This window comes from Bos indicus, chromosome 1 (assembly GCF_029378745.1).
Source record: "Bos indicus isolate NIAB-ARS_2022 breed Sahiwal x Tharparkar chromosome 1, NIAB-ARS_B.indTharparkar_mat_pri_1.0, whole genome shotgun sequence".
NCBI classification, from domain to species: Eukaryota; Metazoa; Chordata; class Mammalia; order Artiodactyla; family Bovidae; genus Bos; species Bos indicus.
In genome coordinates, this window is record NC_091760.1 from 22944881 (window position 1) to 22966266 (window position 21386).

Below are 21386 nucleotides of genomic sequence, written 5' to 3' on the forward strand. Positions count from 1 at the left end.
GGTTTCTTTCTGAAATACTTAATTTTTACCTTTGTTTTTACTTATTATATATATATGGAATATTTTTACCTTTCCAAATAATACTCAACAAAAATTAAAGGCTACCTACTAAGTACTAAGTTCTGCATGCACATTAATGGTTAAGGTGAACATAATCTGTCTTCTCACGAAGTTTTTTTCTTTTTTTTTAGTTCACATATTCATGGAATTTATGGAAATGTCCACACAGGATGCAGTGAGCTAGAATATCAGAGTTTTAAATCTGAAAGCTATCCTTATAACTTACAGATGATGAAATCAAGGCAATTAAATGACTTGACCTAGGTTATGCAGTAGCAGAGTCAGGGGGAGCATCCGGGTTTTTCAAACATCCGTGTTCCACGCTTAACCATACAGTTGCAGTTGGTTGGGAGCAGAAGATAAGAGAACAGAATGGGGGAGTTCTTAAGTTCATTAGGTAAATTTCCAGCAGGACAGATACAATTTTAAAGATTAAATCAAATGAATATATAAGAACATAAATATATCTTGGCACAGACCCACTTTATCTTGAGAACCTGTTTTAGTGATGCAATCTAGCATAGATAATGTGAATCCTGTCCAGACATGTCCCGGTCTTGCCGAGTTGCTCCTCTGTCTGTACCCTCTCTAAGAAGCAAGGTAAAAGTCTCCATTAAGGCTGCTACTGTGGCGTGGAAATGGTTCCCATTATGGGAAAAGCCCAGTCTACATTCTTGTCCACTACTCAGGGGACACAGTGATGGAATGCATATTTTGTCCTTTCCCAATCTTGCTGAGAAGTAATTTAGCAAGTGATAGATAGTACGGGTCATGCTTAGTTGCTCAGTCCTGTCCAGCTCTTTGTGATTCCATAGACTATAGCCTGCCAGGCTCCTCTGTCCATGGAATTTCCTAGGCAAGAATACTAGAGCTGGTTGCCACTTCCTTCTCCCGGGGATCTTCCTGACCCAGGGATCTAACTAGCGTCTCCTGTGTCTCCTGCATGTGGTGGAAAAATTGTGGAAGCTGCAAGTTGCCCTCTGAATTCGAGGCTTGGTTTTCCAACTACTTAGTTGTGTGAAACTTGAATGAATGACTTAACCAGTCTGTGCTTTCATTTCAGTAAAAATGTGTAAAAATAGGGTAAAATGTGTAAAGATGTGTAAAAATGTAAAAAAATAGCTGTTTTGATGATTAATGTACATAAATCACTTAGAATGGTATCTGTAACAGTAAGATCTAAATAATAGATATTTTAAAAATAAACACTGGTATTTGTGTAGTCTGGATTTGGGCTAAAAATAGATACCTTCCAGGTAATATCGTGTTGTGTGTGTGTGTCTGTGCATGCCTGACAGAACCAGGGTTTCAGATCGAAAAGTCCTCCAAAGTAGTGACTCCCAAAGTAATCTTTTTTGTTTTCTCTCAATTTAAACTTTTCACCTTTCCGCCAGAGAGCGCTTAAGAAGCACATGTCTACTGGCCTAGTTCGCAAGTTAGTTGACCTTACGTAATTTTTCTGCTTTATATATGTATATATAAATATATATACATACATAAAATCAAAACCTGAAACAAGCACATATATCCTAAAAACCAGAGTACCAAGGTCTTTCAAGCATTTTATGTGGTTCTATTAGATCTAGAGTTTCTGTTGTCTTTCTCTGCACAGCAAGAGGTCTCAAAGTTTGATGTTGTATAAGATATTAATGCTAGATTGTCCAGTCCCCACAGTGCTCGCAGAACCCATGTCAGCCCCTTCAGTTAGGCACTGACACTATACATTCTTGTTTTCTGATGAAATCATTTGCTATTGTTGGTAGAATAAATCTCTGCACATATGGTTGGGGAGGATCTTGCTGGGTATATCAATAATTCTATTTCTAATATCCCTCTACTTTTTCAATGTTTGTATTCAGTATATAAAGAATCTGCTACTGGCGCTTTCTATGTGCTGTTTGAAAAAGCTGAGTATTTATTCCTTCTTGCCAACTCTGTGTTCTCCATTTTATTTAAATAATTCCAAGCCTTTATATGAGAAGAATAGCTAGAACTGAATGTTAGGTAGATTTTATCAAAGCATTACCAAGTCACGACTGATTTAACAGATGTATTAGATTAAATCCACTGAGGAGTTGTTGTTTTTTATTCCACATGAATGTCATAAAAAAATAATACAGGCTATCGAGAAATTGGAACAAATAGTTTTGCTTTTCACTTTGCCCATATGAATGACATCTGCGCATATTCAGCTATCTAAGTTTAATTAACTAGTATATCAATCATTGTCTGATTAACTATAAAGCACACATCTGTAAAAGAGCAACTATCTCTCAAAACAAAAAAAAATTACCATTGTGTGTGATAGTCACAAAGACTCCATCTACAATGTATTTAAATGAGTAATACATCTGGTTAACCCAGGCATCTAGGTTTTCTTGCAAGTCCACGCTTGCCCCACCCTCCACAGGAGTCTTCATTGGAGCAACTATAGAAGACAAGTTAGTTTTGTAAATGCTTACATTTTATCAATATGATAGGATGCTAATAAAATTACCCGTGATTGTCCTTTTCTGAATTTGTTTTACTATGTCTAAATGGATTTCAGTTCAGTTTAGTTCAGTCGCTCAGTCGTGTCTGACTCTTTGCGACCCCATGAATCGCAGCATGCCAGGCCTCCCTGTCCATCACCAACTCCCGGAGTTCACGTCCATCGAGTCAGTGATGCCATCCAGCCATCTCATCCTCTGTCGTCCCCTTCTCCTCTTGCCCCCAATCCCTCTCAGCATCAGTCTTTTCCAATGAGTCAACTCTTCGCATGAGGTGGCCAAAGTGCTGGAGTTTCAGCTTTAGCATGATTCCTACCAAAGAAATCCCAGGGCTGATCTCCTTCAGAATGGACTGGTTGGATCTCCTTGCAGTCCAAGGGACTCTCAAAAGTCTTCTCCAATACCACACTTCAGAAGCATCAGTTCTTCAGCGCTCAGCCTTCTTCACAGTCCAACTCTCACATCCATACATGACCACAGGAAAAACCATAGCCTTGACTAGATGGACCTTTGTTGGCAAAGTAATAGCTCTGCTTTTGAATATGCTATCTAGGTTGGTCATAACTTTCCTTCCAAGGAGTAAGTGTCTTTTAATTTCACGGCTGCAGTCACCATCTGCAGTGATTTTGGAACCCCCCAAAAATGAAGTCTGACACTGTTTCCACTGTTTCCTCATCTATTTCCCATGAAGTGATGGGACCGGATGCCATGATATTCGTCTTCTGAATGTTGAGCTTTAAGCCAACTTTTTCACTCTCCTCTTTCACTTTCATCAAGAGGCTTTTTAGTTCCTCTTCACTTTCTGCCGTAAGGGTGGTGTCATCTGCATATCTGAGGTTATTGATATTTCTCCCGGCAATCTTGATTCCAGCTTGTATTTATTCCAGTCCAGCATTTCTCATGAAGTACTCTGCATACAAGTTAAATAAGCAAGGTGACAATATACAGCCTTGTCATACTCCTTTTCCTATTTGGAACCAGTCTGTTGTTCCATGTCCAGTTTTAACTGTTGCTTCCTGACTTGCATACAGATTTCTCAAGAGGCAGGTCAGGTGGTTTAGTATTCCCATCTCTTTCAGAATTTTCCACAGTTTCTTGTGATCCACACAGTCAAAAGCTTTGGCATAGTCAATAAAGCAGAAATAGATGTTTTTCTGGAACTTTCTTGCTTTTATAATGATCCAGCAGATGTTGGCAATTTGATCTCTGGTTCCTCTGCCTTTTCTAAAACCAGCTTGAACATCTGGAATTTCGTAGTTCATGTATTACTGAAGCCTGGCTTGGAGAATTTTGAGCATTACTTTACTAGCATGTGAGATGAGTGCAGTTGTGTGGTAGTTTGATAGGAAAGGCAAATTTCTATATATCAGGTATATTCCTCATCTAAAAAAGCAAGGAATATTTTTTTTCAGATTGGAATTTATATCAGAATACATGAATCAGACATTTGAAAAATCCAGATGACTCTGCTAGAACCCAATACTCCAGTAGTAGCTGGCCTGGGAATTCTTTTTCAGAGCTTTTTCAAGTGCATTGCAGTGGAGCCCCTGATTAAACCTAGTCAGCCTGAAGAAAGTTGACTACACATGGCATCCTGTACTGCATGCATCTAATAATCTCCTTTAGCTTCAGAAAGTTCTAAATTGTCAAAAAATTCTTGGCACTGTGACATGATGTAGCATATATTGTAAAATAATTTACTAATAGACAAATAGCTATAAAACATTTCAGCAAAGATAGTGCATTGTTGGCAGAAAATGATTGCATTTGGCATCAGCCTCAAAGGCACAAGAGGAAGAGTGATGGTATGATGATTTCTAACTGGTATTTCTTCTAAGATCCATTTATTCTTACATTGTGATTGAGAAGCTGTATATACTATTCTTCTAAAATGTACTTTTAAAATTTAAACACACTTTAAAAATTTTATGTTTCTATTGATTGTTGTTGTTCAGTTCCTGAGTCATGTCCGACCCTTTGCAACCCCCTGGACTACAGCATGCCAGGCTTCCCTGTCCTTCACTATCTCCCAGAGTTTGCTCAGATTCATGTCCACTGAGTCACTGATGCTATCTAACCATCATATCCTCTACTGCCCTTTCTCCTTTTGCTTTCAATGTTTTCCAACATCAGGGTCTTTTCTGATCAATATTTCTATTGCTATTTAGGATTTAAAATATCTGTATCTGCTCTACCTAAAGGGCAAAATCTTATCTCAGTTTAATTTTCTTCTTCTGCATTAATGTTACCACCTTTCATGTTGAGTTTAACTGAAGTTTATTATGCTTTTGGTTTTCCTCTGCCCATCAACAATTATTTAGACATGACTATGTATCTGCTACTACTTTTTGTATATTTGGAACTACATCATGCCCTTCTTTGCTTATTTGTTAATGTGTATTCCCAGCTAATTCTTTCAGGTATTGCTTAACTTGGTAAACACTGCCAGGCTTTGATTTTCTGAATATTTGTTTATATTATCTTTTATTTTAATAAAATAATAAAATATTAATTCACTTAATTGAGTGAATTATAGGTTTGAAATAGTGGCATGCTAAGTCACTACAGTCATGTCCAATTATATTGCCCACCAGGCTCCTGTCCATGAGATTCTCTAAGAAAGAATACTGGAGTGGGTTGCCATGCCCTCCTCCAGGGGATCTTCTTGACCCAGGGATCGAACCCGCATCTCTTACGTCTCCTGCGTTGGCAGGAGGGTTCTTTATCCTAGCACTACCTGGGAAGCCCATGAAATAATTCTCCTTCTTTAATTTGGAAAATAGTACTATCTATCTTCTAGTATTGAATCATGCTCCTGAGAAGTTATGCTGATGGCAAGCTGATTTTTCAGAGGGTTTGAGCTCATTTAAAGTCTAGCTTAGCACTTTTAATTGAAGATTCATGCTTTCTTCAGGCCTGAGAAAATCTTGGTTGGTATTTATTTGATGATATATTTTTCTGCATTTTTTTCCTTCACATTCTATAATCTCTATAATCTGGACTTTAGAATTTCTGGATATACACTTTATATCAGTTAACTCTACACTTATGTTTTTCCTCCTTTGGTACATATGTTCTCCTTCATGTGAGAATATCTCAGCTCTATTTTTCAACCTATTAATTCACTATATAGTATATTTCCCTGCAATTATTGCCTACTGACTGAATTTTTCATTTCTGTTCCATTTTTATTCTAAGAGCTCTAGGAAATATGTTTTCATATACATGCAATATTCTTTCAAATCTAACTATATACTTATTCTATTAGGAAAAGGAGTACGTCAAGGCTGTATATTGTCACCCTGCTTATTTAACTTCTATGCACAGTACATCATGAGAAACGCAGGGCTGAAAGAAGCACAAGCTGGAATCAAGATTGCCGGGAAAAATATCAATAACCTCAGATATGCAGATGACACCACCCTTATGGCAGGAAGTGAAGAGGAACTAAAAAGCCTCTTGATGAAAGTGAAAGAGGAGAGTGAAAAAGTTGGCTTAAAGCTCAACATTCAGAAGACAAAGATCATGGCATCCGGTCCCATCACTTCATGGGAAATAGATGAGGAAACAGTGGAAACAGTGTCAGACTTTATTTTTTTGGGCTCCAAAATCACTGCAGATAGTGATTGCAGCCATGAAATTAAAAGACACTTACTCCTTGGAAGGAAAGTTATGACCAACCTAGATAGCATATTCAAAAGCAGAGACATTACTTTGCCAACAAAGGTCCATCTAGTCAAGGCTATGGTTTTTCCTGTGGTCATGTATGGATGTGAGAGTTGGACTGTGAAGAAGGCTGAGCACCGAAGAATTGATGCTTTTGAACTGTGGTGTTGGAGAAGACTCTTGAGAGTCCCTTGGACTGCAAGGAGATCCAACCAGTCCATTCTGAAGGAGATCAGCCCTGGGGTTTCTTTGGAAGGAATGATGCTAAAGCTGAAACTCCAGTCCTTTGGCCACCTCATGCGAAGAGCTGACTCATTGGAAAAGACCCCGATGCTGGGAGGGATTGAGGGCAGGAGGAGAAGGGAATGACAGAGGATGAGATGGCTGGATGGCATCACTGACTTGATGGACTTGAGTCTGAGTGAACTCTGGGATTTGGTGATGGACAGGGAGGCCTGGCATGCTGCGATTCATGGGATCGCAAAGAGTTGGACACGACTGAGCGACTGAACTGAACTGATACTTTTTTGTTAATTAACTTTTTTGGGGGGAGGGTCATTCTTTTTGTTATTGCTTGACTGCTATGTTATTGACTTTCTTAAACTGAGTAATGCTTCTTGCCTGTCTTTAGCTTTATTTTGAGAGTCACTATTCCTGTGCCTTTTGTATTTTCATGATCTGCCTCTAATGTATGGAGGAGGTTTTTGGAATGGATGCTTTTCTTCCAAATGTGAGAGTACCCATCATACCCAGAAATCAGTAGCTATCTGACAACTACAAGACCTCTCCAGCCCTATACTCTTCTTGAACCAGTTGTTCAAGCCCACATAGCATAAAAGACTGAGAAAGGAATAGACTAGCCCGCTGCACTTTGACTAGACCAAATTCAGATCTCCAGTTAAAATTCTTTCTAAATGCTCCAGAGTTTTTTCCAAATACTTGGCATTACTGACACGAGGCTTAGAAATCCTCAAACCTGTTACCTCCATGGCATAGGTTATAACCTCTTACCTCCTACATATGTTTTAACCAATAGTTTCCTCCAGTTTTGTTTTGCTAAGGATCTGATTGTATATGATCCCATACCTCAGAAATTCCAAAACTTTGTGGTTCAGTAAATTTATACTTTCAAAAGTACTTTCTGTATTTTTTAAAATACTTGTTTTTGGGGTTGTTATTATTTTGCGTGGTTTGGAATGAGAAGGAGAATATAAATGTGTGCTCAGTCTATCCTATATCAGAAATCATCTTTACAAGAAGAGTTTACAAAAGTGAATTTATTTCCCCCTAAGTTCAGTGGAAACACTTCCAGAGTTTATTTGGTCTTCAGCACAGGGCTTTACAAATATGAGCATGGTGAATTGTATATCGTAAGCTATCTTTCACTGCAAATATTTTCTTAGGTCTTATCATGAGGTGAAGATAATAAGGTGAAGAGAAGGTTCTTTCAATTCCTTTTTTGACCTTATACCCTGCTATTTGGGGATATTTTTCCTAGCAATGTCCTTATTATAATAGAATTTCCCCACAATAAATGTGAAATCTCTTTACAGTTTATTGTAATTGGTTGAGATATTAATTTTTAATGGAGTTCTCATGAGGACAAGGAGATATCCTTTGGGATTATGTGGTGGTTTTATCCTTTGAGAAGATGAAGTCATTTTGAATATAGAGCATCCCTTAACTTGCTTAATGGGATCATTGACCAATAACTTTCTATCGGTGACCTGACTTGACTTCAATGCTGAGTTGTTTGAAATATATGCAAGACTGTGACATTTAATTACAACACAGTTTTCAGAAATAGCATCATTACATGTTAGCCACTGGATCATGTACTTTTGGCAGTGGATATGGGCTAATTTCAATAATGCAAACTTCTTTTTTTAAACCACAGTTACAGACAGAGAGCACAGAAACTCTCTGTGTGACTCTATGTGGCTAATATCCCAGAATCATAAATGAGAGGCCATTACAGATAGTTGGTAAAGTATGCTGAATATTAACTCCATAGTTATCTCCTTCCTTCCCTTCTTATCTACCCTTTCCTTGGCAGCAGGTTGTAAATATCCATGCTGTGTATCTTTCACATTTTTGCCTAAAAATATCATATCTTCTAAGGTTCTGGAGGTCATTAGAAAAAATAAAATCATTTCTTGAGTCCATATAGCTTTTAATTTGAGTTGATGCTCCCAATATTTCTTTTAACAGCTCATTCTGACTTAATACTTTCTTATTTATAAGGGGATATCCCTATAAAAGGGAAACTAATTAAGCAACTGATACAACACTGCTGTGTTCAAGGTATTATTGATGGAGACAGATCAATCCAAAAAGGGCATTTGATTTCTACAACAAATCTAACTTTGACTTTCACATTCAGCTCAACCAGAACACAGTGTGCTTTTCCTAAATGCATGTTGGGTCTCTAATGTTAAGTCTCTCCTTAAGAAACATAGGCGTGGTACTCCTTATTCTATTTCAGCAATGAGATGAAAAAGTTTAGTAAGTTCACTCAAGTCAGACTATCAGTCATTGGTAGGTCCAAGGTTAAAATTTGGGAACTCTGGAAGAAATGCAAGGATAACTCCCCAGTGACTAAAAATCTAGTCACAAGGCTATAAATCATAAAAGAGATGGCCTCTGGTTTAGAAAACTGGAGGCTGGATGAAAATTACAAAGAAATCTCCTGAGTATCACTGGTGCTAAGATTCCCAAGTACAATTGAATGGAAATTTCTGATCCCATTATCAAATAATGTGAAGTTAGTGGTGAACTGAATGTAACTAAACCTGAAAAACTGTCCAAACACAGCCTGATAATGGATAGATTGACTCAGCTCATGAAGAAAAGACATGATTTTTCTGTGGGAAAATAATGTGAAAAAAAAATAATATTCAGTTCAGTTCAGTTCAGTCGCTCAGTCATGTCCAATCTTTGCAGCCCATAGACTGCAGCATGCCAGGCCTCCCTGTCCATCACCAACTCCCAGAGCTTACTCAAGCTCATGTCCATTGAGTCAGTGACGCCATCCAACCATCTCATCCTCTGTCGTCCCCTTCTCCTCCTGCCTTCAATCCTTCCCAGCAACAGGGTCTTTTCAAATGAGTCAGTTCTTCGCATCAGGTGGCCAAAGGATTGGAGTTTCAGCTTTAGCATCAGTCCTTCCAATGAATGTTTAGGACTGATTTCCTTTAGGATGGACTGGTTGGATCTCTTCTGTCCAAGGGACTCTTAAGAGTCTTCTCCAATACCACAGTTCAAAAGCATCAGTTCTTTGGCGCTCAGCTTTCTTTATAGCCCAACTCTCACATCCATACATGACTACTGGAAAAACCATAGCTTTGACTAGATGGACCTTTGTTGGCAAATTAATGTTTCTGCTTTTTAATATACTTTCTAGGTTAGTCATAACTTTTCTTCCAAGGAGAAAGCTTTTAAGTTCATGGTTGCAATCACCATCTGCAGTGATTTGGGAGTCCCGAAAAATAAAGTCAGCCACTGTTTCCAATGTTTCCCCATCTATTTGCCATGAAGTGATGGGACCGAATGCCATGATCTTAGTTTTCTGAATGTTAAGTTTTAAGGCCAGCTTTTTCACTCTCCTCTTTCACTTTCATCAAGAGGCTCTTTAGTTCTTCTTTGCTTTCTGCCATAATGGTGGTGTCATCTACATATCTGAGGTTATTGATATTTCTCCTGGCAATCTTGATTCCAGCTTGTGCTTCATCCATCCCAGCATTACTCATGATGTACTCGGCATATAAGTTAAATAAGCAGGGTAACAATATAGAACCTTGACATATTCCTTTCCTGATTTGGAACCAGTCTGTTGTTCCATGTCCAGTTCTAACTGTTGCTTCCTGACTTGCACACAAATTTCTCAAGAGGCAGGTCAGGGGGTCTGGTATTCCCATCTCTTTCAGAATTTTCCACAGTTTATTGTGATCCACGCAGTCAAAGGCTTTGGCATAGTCACTAAAGCAGAAATAGATGTTTCTGGAATCCTTTGGCTTTTCTGATGATCCAACAGATATTGGCAATTTGATCTCTGGTTCCTCTGCTTTTTCTAAATCCAGCTTGAACATCTGGAAGTTCACGGTTCATGTACTATTGAGGCCTGGCTTGGAGGATTTTGAGCATTACTTTACTAGCCCGTGAGGTGACTACAATTGTATGGTAGTTTGAGCATTCTTTGGCATTGTCTCTCTTTTTCATTACTGTTCTTTTACAGATTGTGTCCAAAATACAAAAAAAAATTAGAAGGCAAGTGATTAAAGAAGAAAACCTAATCCATATTAAACAGAGAAAAGAGTCAATAGAAGCAAATATCAATTGAAATAATTTTGTGTTGCAGGATGGGGGAGTCGAGGGATACTGGGGAAATGAACACATTTTCAATAGGTTTCCCATATTTGTCTACATTTGCTTCTTTTTGTCTGCTTCTCTACAAGGTTGATGTTTTAAAAAATTAATGCATATTTAACTTAAGTTCCAGGTATTGAAATTATCAAAAAGACATTTTAAAATGGTTATGATCAGTGTGTGGAAAGGATGAATTACATGTGTGAATAGATGAGGAATTTTATTGGTGACTTAGACATTTTTATAAAATCAAATTGAAATGCAAGACATGAAATATATGTTCCAAGAAATTAATTCATTCAATGGGTTTATTGACAACTTGATTGAACACAGAAAAGAATTAGTGAACTTAAAAACAGTGCAGTAGAAATTATCCAAAATGAAACATACAGAAAAAAAGAAAACAGGGAAAATAATGGAGTAGAGTATCTTGAGATTGATGGGACAAAATCAAATGATAAACATATGTGTAATTGGTGTGCAAGGAATGGAGAGAAAGAATGGGGCAGAAGAAATATTTGAAAAGATGATGAACAGAAATTTTCCAGAATTAGTGGAAGACTTTGAGGAAGCACAACAAGCCTTAAGTGGAGTACACACAAAGAAATTTCCTTCTTAGTACCTCATAGACCAAGTATCATAAGTTAAAAGTAAAAGACTATATTAAAAACTGATAAAGAAGACAACCACAAACAGGGAAATGATGATAAGAAGTCTTTTACAAACAATAAAGGCTAGCGGAAAATAGAACAACCTCTTTATTTAAAATGCTAAAAGAAAAAATTATCAGCCTGTGTTTCATGTCCTAGAATGTCTTGCAGCTGCAGGTGCACGCGTGCTCAGGCGTGTCCGACTCTTTGCGACCCTGTGGACTCTAGCTAGCCAGGCTCCTCTGTCCATGGGATTTTCCTGGCAAGAATACTCGCTGCCATTTCCTCCTCCAGGGGACCTTCCCATCCCAGGGATCGAACCTTGGGATCAAACCCACGTCTCTTGCATCTCCTGGATTGCAGGCAGTTTCTTTACTGCTGAGCCACTAGGGAAGCCCTCATAGCCTGTAAAGATAGACTTAAAAAATAAAGGTGAAATAAAGCAGTTTCAGAGTGAAAAAAAGGTATAGTTTATCTGCAGTATATCTGCACCATAATAAATACTTAAAAAGGTTTTTGGACTGAAAAGAGAGAGTAGCACAAAGAGAAAACATGTAAATAAATATTTGTATGATGTAACCATATCACGCTGACCGGAAATTTTATTCACTACAATAAGGCCAGAAAAATACATGAAGCATAACAATTCAAAACAATTCAAAAAGAAGGAATGAATCTGTCATTAATCATACGTGGCATAATTATGTGTGTATAAAACTCCACGGAATCCACATATACAAAGTAACAACTACTAGAACTAATAGGTGAATTTAGCAAATTCTCAGATATAAGGCCAATATTCAAAAAGCAACTACATTTTCTGATTATTAACAAATGTACAAATAAATTTAAAAATACCATTTAAATATCCCCCAAACCCTTAAACATCTAGAAATAAACCTAATGAAAGATCAGCAGATTTTCAAATATTACTGAAAGAAATTTTAATGTGCCTGAATAAATACCATATTCATGAACTGGAAAACTCAAGATTGTTAAGATGTCCTCTTCCCCAAAATTATTTATAGATTTGATACAATTTCAATAAACATATTAGCAGATTTTTTTTAAAAGAAATTACATGTTAGTCCAAAAATGCAAAGGACCTAGAATAGCCCAAAGTAGTATTGATAAAGAAGAACAAAGTTGATGAATTTACACTACATGATTTAAGGACTTGATACAATGTCACAATAATGATCAGTGTGATATTGGCATAATAATAGACAAATTGATGGTGAAAGAAAGTGAAGTCACTCAGTTGTGTCCAACTCTGCGACGCCATGGACTGTAGCCTACGAGGTTCCTTCATTCAGGGAATTTTCCAGGCAAGAGTACTGGAGTGGGTTGCCATTTTCTTCTCCAGGGGATCTTCCTGACCCAGGGATCAAACCTGGGTCTCCTGCATTGCAAACAGGTGATTTTACTGTCTGAGCCACTAGGGAATTGATGGTACAGATTTTTAAAAATTCAGAAATAGGCACATATATAAATGTTATGATACATACATTATATGATATAGACACATATACAAGTTATATACACACATATATAAATGTATAATACATACATATACAAATGCAAATATACTGATATCTGACCAAAATGGCAAATCAAACTAATGAGGAAGATAAGATTCTTTCTAGCATGATGCAGCAACTAACTGCTCCTTAGAAACAAAAACAACAAAAACAGAACTTCGACCTTGCCTCACTCAATACACAAAATATTATTTGGAGATGGAGCATGAATGAAAGAGGCAGAATCCTCCTTCTCCTGCCAAAAATGCCATATTGGCAAAAGGATTATTTGGAGCTAATGACACTTGAAAAAACAACTGGTATGAGAAGAACACTCTGACCTCTCTTTTCTTCCTGAAAGCAAGAGATAAAATTTCCATGTGAAAGATATCCTTCCTATACCAGGAGGAAAGAAATAGTCTCATTACCAGAGATGGGGAGTCAAGGCTGAAAGAAATCTGTGCAAACAGACCTTGTTAAAATACCTCTTATCTACCTTTAGTCTCTCTATACATTTACTTGTCTGCAGTCGTCTCTCTTTGTTCAACCTAGTTCATAAACACTTAGGTCTAGCCACTTTGTTCTGTTTTCATTTTTTATTTGAGGCTCCCAGGTACAGAGGAGCCTGGTGGGCTACAGTCCATAGGGTCACAAAGAGTTGGACATGACTGGAGCGACTTAGCAGAAGCAGCAGCAAGTACATGTAAAAATGAATCCGTATGTTTTTCTCCTGTTAATTTGCCTTATGTCAACTTAACTTTCAGAACTAGCCAGGGATTCTAAGGGAAAGAAACTTTTACCTCTCCTACATGAACTTAAATATAAAAACTATAATAAAAATCTAGAAGAAAATAAGTAAGGATATCTTTGTCACCCTGGGTTATGTAAAGATTTATTAGATAAAACTTTAAAAATACCACTAAAAACATTATTGAAATTTCATCAAAATTAAAAACTTCTGCTCATTAGAAGAAAATGACTGGACAAGCAACAGACTGGGAAAATAATCTTATCATTTTTATTCATGAATAACTTATATCCAGAACATATAAAGAATTTTCACAAGTTAGCAATAAAAAGTTAAATAGCCCAATTGAAAAATAGGGGAAAAAAAAAAAAAAAAAACTTGAACAGACACTTGGCAAAAGGAAATGTAGAAGTGAGCCATCCCACATGGGAATGGGGGAGATGAGCATATATACTCAGCATCACCCGTCCTCAGGGAGACACGATTTCAGTATAATGAGATAGCATTTTACACCCACTGGAATGGCTAAAAACTGACACTACCCAATAGTGGTGAGACTGAGGAGCAACCGAAATACTCACAGATTGGTGGTGGTGGTGTAAAATGTCACAACTATTTTGGAGAATTTTTTCCCAGTTTCTTAAAAGTCAAACATTCCATGTAACAGGAGTTCCACTCCTAGATATTTATCCAAGTGATATGAAAACATATATCCACACAAAGGCTAGTGAAAGAATGATCAGAGAAAACCTGGAAGCGATCTATGCATCTCTACTCAGAAAAATGGATGAACAAATTCTATTCTATTCATACAATGAAACAATTAGTCAGCAATAAAGAATGAGTTAGCAATATTTCCAACAACGTGAATGAATTGCAAAAACATAATATTGAGCAAAAAAAGCCAAATATAAAACACATATGCTAAGTTGCTTCAAAATAATGGATGGCAATAGAATTCAGTCCAGTGGGGTTTGACTGGAAAGGAGCAGGAGGGAAATGTTTGGGGTGGTTGAAATGTTTTATATCTGGCTTTGGGTGGTGTTCCATTGGACTATACACCACTTGTCAAAATACACATGTGAAAGCTTAAAATGTGCTTTTTAATACTTAAATTTTTAAAATCTATCTTTATTATTTTTTAAAAATTTTAACTGGAAGATAATTGTTTTACAGTGTTGTGTTGGCTTCTGCTGTACAACAGTGCGAATCAGCCATAAGTGTATATATACTCCCTCCGTCTTGAGTCTTCCTCTCATCCCACTCCTCCAGGTCATCACAAGAGGGCCAGGCTGGGCTCCTTGTGTCACACAGCAGCTTCCCACTAGGTATATATTTTACACAAGGCAGTGTATATATGGCAATACTACTCTCGCAGTGTGTAAACTACATGATTTTTCACAAAGGAAAAGAAAAAAACAACAATTTTAAGCATCATGAGTTCTTATAAACTGTCTTTTGAAACACGTGGCTTTCCTTTAATAAATATGTTTAAAGCAACACTATGACGTGTGCAGGACTTGCTCAGAGTATCTGTGGTGCAAAGAAAAGGTTAGGTCGGCACCACCTGTTTCTGGCACTCTTCTAACTAGACACCAGGCTGCCTGCTGGCTTAGTCCAGCTTTTCAGAGCACAGGGAGAGCGGCAGTAATACCCGTGAGCCTCATGCTTGCAAGATGGACACCATATGTTTGCACTGTCATTTCAGAGCTGTTCTCATCTATCTCTTTCCTCTGCCCTTTTAGCATCTGAGGTCCAGTGACCCTGAGAAATTTAATACAGGAAGGCACCATGAATAAAATGTTAATTTTTCAATCTAACACAAAAGAAGATATATGTGAACATTTATTCTTTTCAGTTGTCCAATAGCCGTTACTTATAAATTATCATCAAAAGTTTCAAACTGTGTCTTAAAAATGAATATCCATGTTTTTTAAGGATAGTTGTGAAAACCAATTAAGAACTTCTGCACAGATTGTTTAAAGATATCAATTACACATGATAGAAATTCTCAATAAAGTAGATTAATATCAGAGAAATAGCAATATGGGGCAGAATTTTCAGAAAAAAATAAATTAGTACTCAAAGAAGACACTCAAATAGGAAATTACATTTTTAAGGTGAGTTTGTGAATGGGTTACTGAGCTGGGTCTTTGATTCTGTAAAATGACCAGATTAAGATTTAATCACAAAATAATTTATGTAGACCCTGAGATTTCAAGCTATAGCTGCTAAATATGAAAAGTGCCTTTCTGCCTTCCTTGGTTTTCATTTGTGGGACTTCAAAAGAACATGTCAGCAAAACTCTGTGCTTTTGGCCACAGGCATCTGTTTATAATGTCTTATCCTGGAGATATTTGAAGTGCCTAGAGGAAGAGGGTAAAAAGTTATGCATGTAAAGGGTGATATTGTTAAGGATGGACAGAAGGAGCAGTATATTTGCAGAATGGTTCTGGGGCGTTGGGCAAGTTTTAGAATTTACTTCTAAGTATAAACCTGAAGAAACATAATTCTGTTGGCTACATTATTTTTTTTTTTCAAATTGCTCTTATTTGTGGAGCTAATCTCTTCTCAGTTCAGTTCAGTTCAGTCACTCAGTCGTGTCCAACTCTTTGCAACCCCATGGATTGCAGGACGGCAGGCTTCCCGGTCCATCACCAAATCCCAGAGCTTACTCAAGCTCATGCCCATCGAGTTGATGACGCCATCCAACCATCTCATCCTCGATCTTCCCCTTCTCCTCCTGCCTTCAATCTTTCCCAGCATCAGGGTCTTTTCCAAGGAGTCAGTTCTTTGCATCGGGTGGCCAAAGTATTGGAGTTTCAGCTTCAGTATCAGTCCTTCCAATGAATATTTAAGACTAATTTCCTTTAGGATTGATTGGTTTGATCTCCTTGCAGTCCAAGGGACTCTCAAGAGTCTTCTCCAACACCACAGTTCAAAGCTACACACCATAGTACTAAGACAATGAAATTTACAATATAATTTACTTATGAGGAAAAGAACCCACATGTAGCTTTAACATTGCATTTGCTGCCTACAGTTTTACAATCTCTGGGGAGTGAAAAGCAATCCATATGAATTTTTCAATCTACTGCCATCTTATGTATGGAAAATCTACCTCCCTCAAAACCTTAGGAAATAGCTCCTCTCTCCTACCTCATACATAGAAATTACATCTCTTCCTCATTTATTTTATTGTTTTATCCAATCTGTTACTCTCTCTTTCTTTCCTACTATTTTCTTCAGCCTGATCTAACTTTCACCTTTTTGATGTGTATAATGATAACTATATGTTCAGTTTTGGATCAGTGTGTTGTTGTGTGTGTGTTAGTCACTCAGTTGTGCCCAATGTTCGTGTGTGTGTGTGTTAGTCCCTCAGTCATGTCCAACTCTCTGTGACTTCATGGACTGTAGCCTGGCTGCCCATGGAATTCTCCAGGCAAGAATACTGGAGTGAGTTGTCATTTCCTTCTCCAGGGGATCTTCCCGACCTGGAAATCGAACCCGGGTCTCCTGCACTGTGAGCAGATTCTTTACCATCTGAGCCACCAGGAAGTGTGTTCTTCAGTTCAGTTTCAGTTCAGTCGCTCAGTTGTGTCCGACTCTTTGAGACCACATGAATCACAGCATGCCAGGCCTCCCTGTCCATCACCAACTCCCAGAGTTCACTCAAACTCAGGTCCATCGAGTCAGTGATGCCATCCAGCCATCTCATCCTCTGTCGTCCCCTTCTCCTCCTGCCCCCAATCCCTCCCAGCATCAGAGTCTTTTCCAATGAGTCAACTCTTCGCATGAGGTGGCCAAAGTACTGGAGTTTCAGTCTTAGCATCATTCCTTCCAAAGAACACCCAGGGCTGATCTCCTTTAGAAAGGACTGGTTGGACCTCCTTGCAGTCCAAGGGACTCTCAGGAGTCTTCTCCAACACCACAGTTCAAAAGCATCAATTCTTCTGCACTCAGCTTTCTTCACAGTCCAACTCTCACATCCATACATGACCTTACTGCTAAGTCACTTCAGTTGTGTCCGACTCTGTGTGACCCCATAGACGGCAGCCCACCAGGCTCCCCCGTCCCTGGCATTCTCCAGGCAAGAACACCGGAGTGAGTTGCCATTTCCTTCTCCAATGCATGAAAGTTAAAAGTGAAAGTGAAGTCGCTCAGTCATGTCCGACCCTTAGTGACCCCATGGACTGCAGCCCATGGAGAAAGAAATGGCAACCCACTCCAGTATTCTTTCCTGGAAAATCCTGTGGGCAGAGGAGCCTGGTGGGCTACAGTCCATAGGGTCACAAAAGAGTCAGATATGACTTAGCGACTGAGTATGCACATGCAAGAATAATCAGTTATGAAGAGAAATGCCACAGGAAAGTAAATATTCTTTGGAAAAGAAGTATTAGGATTTGGTGAATGAGAAGTGATGGAGGTCCAGATGGCACAGAGTAAGACAAGCAATGTCGGGTGTGGAGATCACAACATCTCAAGTGTGGCTGTTGCATTCACATTCACATATTCTATTCCTATAATTCTAATCTTTGGTAAAGCAGTATTCTCCACTTGCCATCAGCTCAGGAATGTGGAATTTGTCAGGGGTCACAAATTTAGATGACCCTGCTGATATGAAGCCAGTTTCCCTCTCCCCAGGCTCTGTGAACTTTCGAATAATACACTGTGGTCTTGACGATCTGTAAAAAGTTGTACTTATTAAAACATCGAGTAGAATAACTGGTTTTGTACTTTCAGGGCCAGAGTGAGTTTATCTGTACTTTGTCACTCAGTCTGATTATCATCTTTATTATTCAATTTAAAATTGTGAGCATCAGTGTGTATGTATGGGCGCTTTCTAACTCATTGAGGCTTTCTGCTTGCTTCTTTTGTTGCCAAGGAAATCAGAAAGTGACTCTGGGCTCCTTTATTCCCTTTCCATCAGAGTTTGTTTGTTCTTCAGGGTTTGCTTTGCTCCTGAATTAGCTTTATGTTCCATAAAACTTGATAACTCTCAGAGGGAAATTTGAAGTTCATTTTTTTGGTTGTTCCTTGCCTACTAAAATCCTAGAGCTGGGCAAAAATAGATTCAAAACTTCTACTAGCATGATATACAGAATCAGGCTTGTTCTCAGAGTATTTGAAGTCTTAGTAAGTGCTCTCTTGGTTATCTCAGACCTATGTTTCTTGCAAATGCCAACTGACTGGTGATATTTCAGCCACCTCTAAGAAGTGCTCTCAAATTTAATGAGCTTTGCTTGCTTTGGCCTGGCCTATAATAATCCAAAGCTATATGGGCTATGACTTCACCAGTGGTAATTCTGACCCATTTACCCTATACAACTCTTGTGGCCATAACATGCTACAGATATTTGAGATGTTATCCTTTATCTAATGTTAGTAAATCCTGTGTTTGAACATATTAATTTTTTTCTATAATTTTTCTTTTGAACATGTTAAGCAACTATAGCAGCATAGGTTCACTGCTTAAAAAGAACATAAAAATGTCAGAACGTAGTTGATAAGAATTAGTATCAAATGGACTTTGATATATTACCCAGGACTTACACTACTTGGAGTAAAACACTAAACTAACATGAATGGTTAGTGGCATGGTGTGATCACTCTTCTGTAACTTATCGTCAGAAACCTACTCTAAATATCCAAACGGTCACTCAGAAGCAATGGTTCTTAACTCAGGAGAAGGAGGAATGATGGGGAGGGAAGATTTTGTCCCCCAGAAGGCACTTAGCCATCTCTGGAATCATTTTTGACTGTCACAGTTGGGGGTAAGGATGTTAATGGCATCTAGTGTGTAAAGACCAGGGTGTTGCTAAACACAGCACCATTCACCCCAGCAATGAACTATCTGGCCCTAAACACCAATAACGCTGAAGAAAAACAATCTTGCTCTAGAGACTGCTTCTCAGAGAAATGGCGTTTTTTGGCAAAATAAGCAAATTAAATACAATTATGAAAGAAGGAAAACGTAGCCTGTAAGTCTACCACTTTACTACATCGATGTCTATTTGTGTGTTAGCCTTTGGTCCCTCTCTGTGCTGTATACTTTCACTGTATTTTAACTGTAGTACTCCCACCGCTTTTGACATTGGTGTGGTTTGACTTTTGAGATAAATATTCCGTATTTTAGAAAGCAAGTTAAATAGCTGGGAGAGACATAAGACTCAAGCTTGAGTATGGTAGAATTGAACGACAGTGGAATATACCTCCTAGGGCCTCACTAGGCTTCAGGATTTGTGGCCCAAGTTTTACAATCTAATATCACATTGAATAGTGATTCGGGAACCTACAAAGCAACCAAGTCAGCAGTCATTGCCACTGAGCACAGAGGAAGGGGGAAACATTTTGCGTAAAGAGGTTTGGCTGAGTTAAAAAAATTTGTAGGTAAATAAAATGACTTTATATCAAATTCAAGTTCTAAAATTTATTTTATTGCATTTCATATCAAAAATTTCCCATACAGATCACAGGATAAAAATGCACAAATATTAATAGTTACAACTGAATAGCATGGGAGTGGTTATAAAAATAACATTTTTAAAAGAAGAAAAACCCTTAATAAAACAATGATACCATAAATATTAGTAAAATTGCTGTCAAAACATCTTGCAGAGTGTATCTTTATCTTTACATAGATGGAAAGAATTAGATGAAAGAAATCTCATATTTTGATATATCTTTTAAAACGTGCATGTTTGAGTTAGTTGCAATATTTTGCTTAGTTATTAATGGTGGGTTAAACTACATTTGGAGTAATATTTTATCTTGCTAAATGTAAATGATTGACTTCTATAGAAACTTTGCTTTCATTCTGTAATGAAAGAAACATACACATATGTATACATATTTGTCAGGAGCAAAATTCAGGATGTTCCTAATTTTGAAAATGAGGGCAACAAAGTAATCTAAAACAAAAAAAAAAATTGAAAGTATGAGCTGTAACGGAATTAATAGCTCACAAAGGTTAAATATATCCCAAAGCATACATCCACACAGAATTTTCCAGTTCACCTTAGCTCTTTATGATATTGGCCAATTTAATTGCCTTTCCTGCTTTACTTCTGACTGACTTTTGGTTATTTCTAAATCAAATTTATAGTCAGAAGATGAAAGTACATTATCACTGGAACATTCAAAAATACGTGGCACAGAAAATGAAAGCCATAGTCAAAAAGGAACGCTAAAAAATGTTTGGGGCAATGGCGGTCTTAATAGAATAAGTGTCCAGCCTCCCAAATGGATACTTTAAAAGCAACACATACCCTGGAATGTGTAAATTCTGATGGTCTTTTATGTCATGCTAGTTTATGTCTTATAGTTTTCCTACTAGTGCATTTCTTTCTTGGGAGCTTTATAGACCAAAGGCTGCTTGTTACCCCACCAGCCAGCATGCTTGCACGTACACATAAAGACACACATGCATACACAATTTAGAAATGACATTTTCTCTTTTGTAACTAGGTCAACAAAATATTGTGAAATGTCCATAGGTATTGACTCCAAAAAGGGGGGTGGCACTGATTCACACTCCAGGAGAGCAATGGAGCCTGATGATCTGGTTTGTGTCCAAGATGTCAATCATACCTCCATTCACTTGAGCATAACAAAGGAGAACTTTGAAAATTATAAGTAAGTCTCACATCCCCAGCATGAGGAAAAACAGAATGGGCTCGGATGTTTCGCATTTAGAAGACAGATTTGTCTCTGTTTTGAAAATATTTTGAATCTAAATATTTTCTACAAAGTTTATTTAAAAACTATTTTCCTCTTTGCTGTGATAACTGAGGATTTATAAAGCATACATTATATGTTCTAAATTTAGTTTTTCTTAATTAGGGAGTCATCATTTTCCAGTATATGCTCCTTCTTTCTTATTTTTCCA

General features: G+C 37.7%; 1 protein-coding gene across 3 annotated transcripts in view; it reads left to right on the plus strand.

Moving 5' to 3' along the window:
- Positions 1 to 21386, plus strand: part of LOC139176037 (mothers against decapentaplegic homolog 7-like) — a 211195-nt gene that overhangs the window by 132142 nt on the left and 57667 nt on the right. The window lies entirely within an intron of this gene.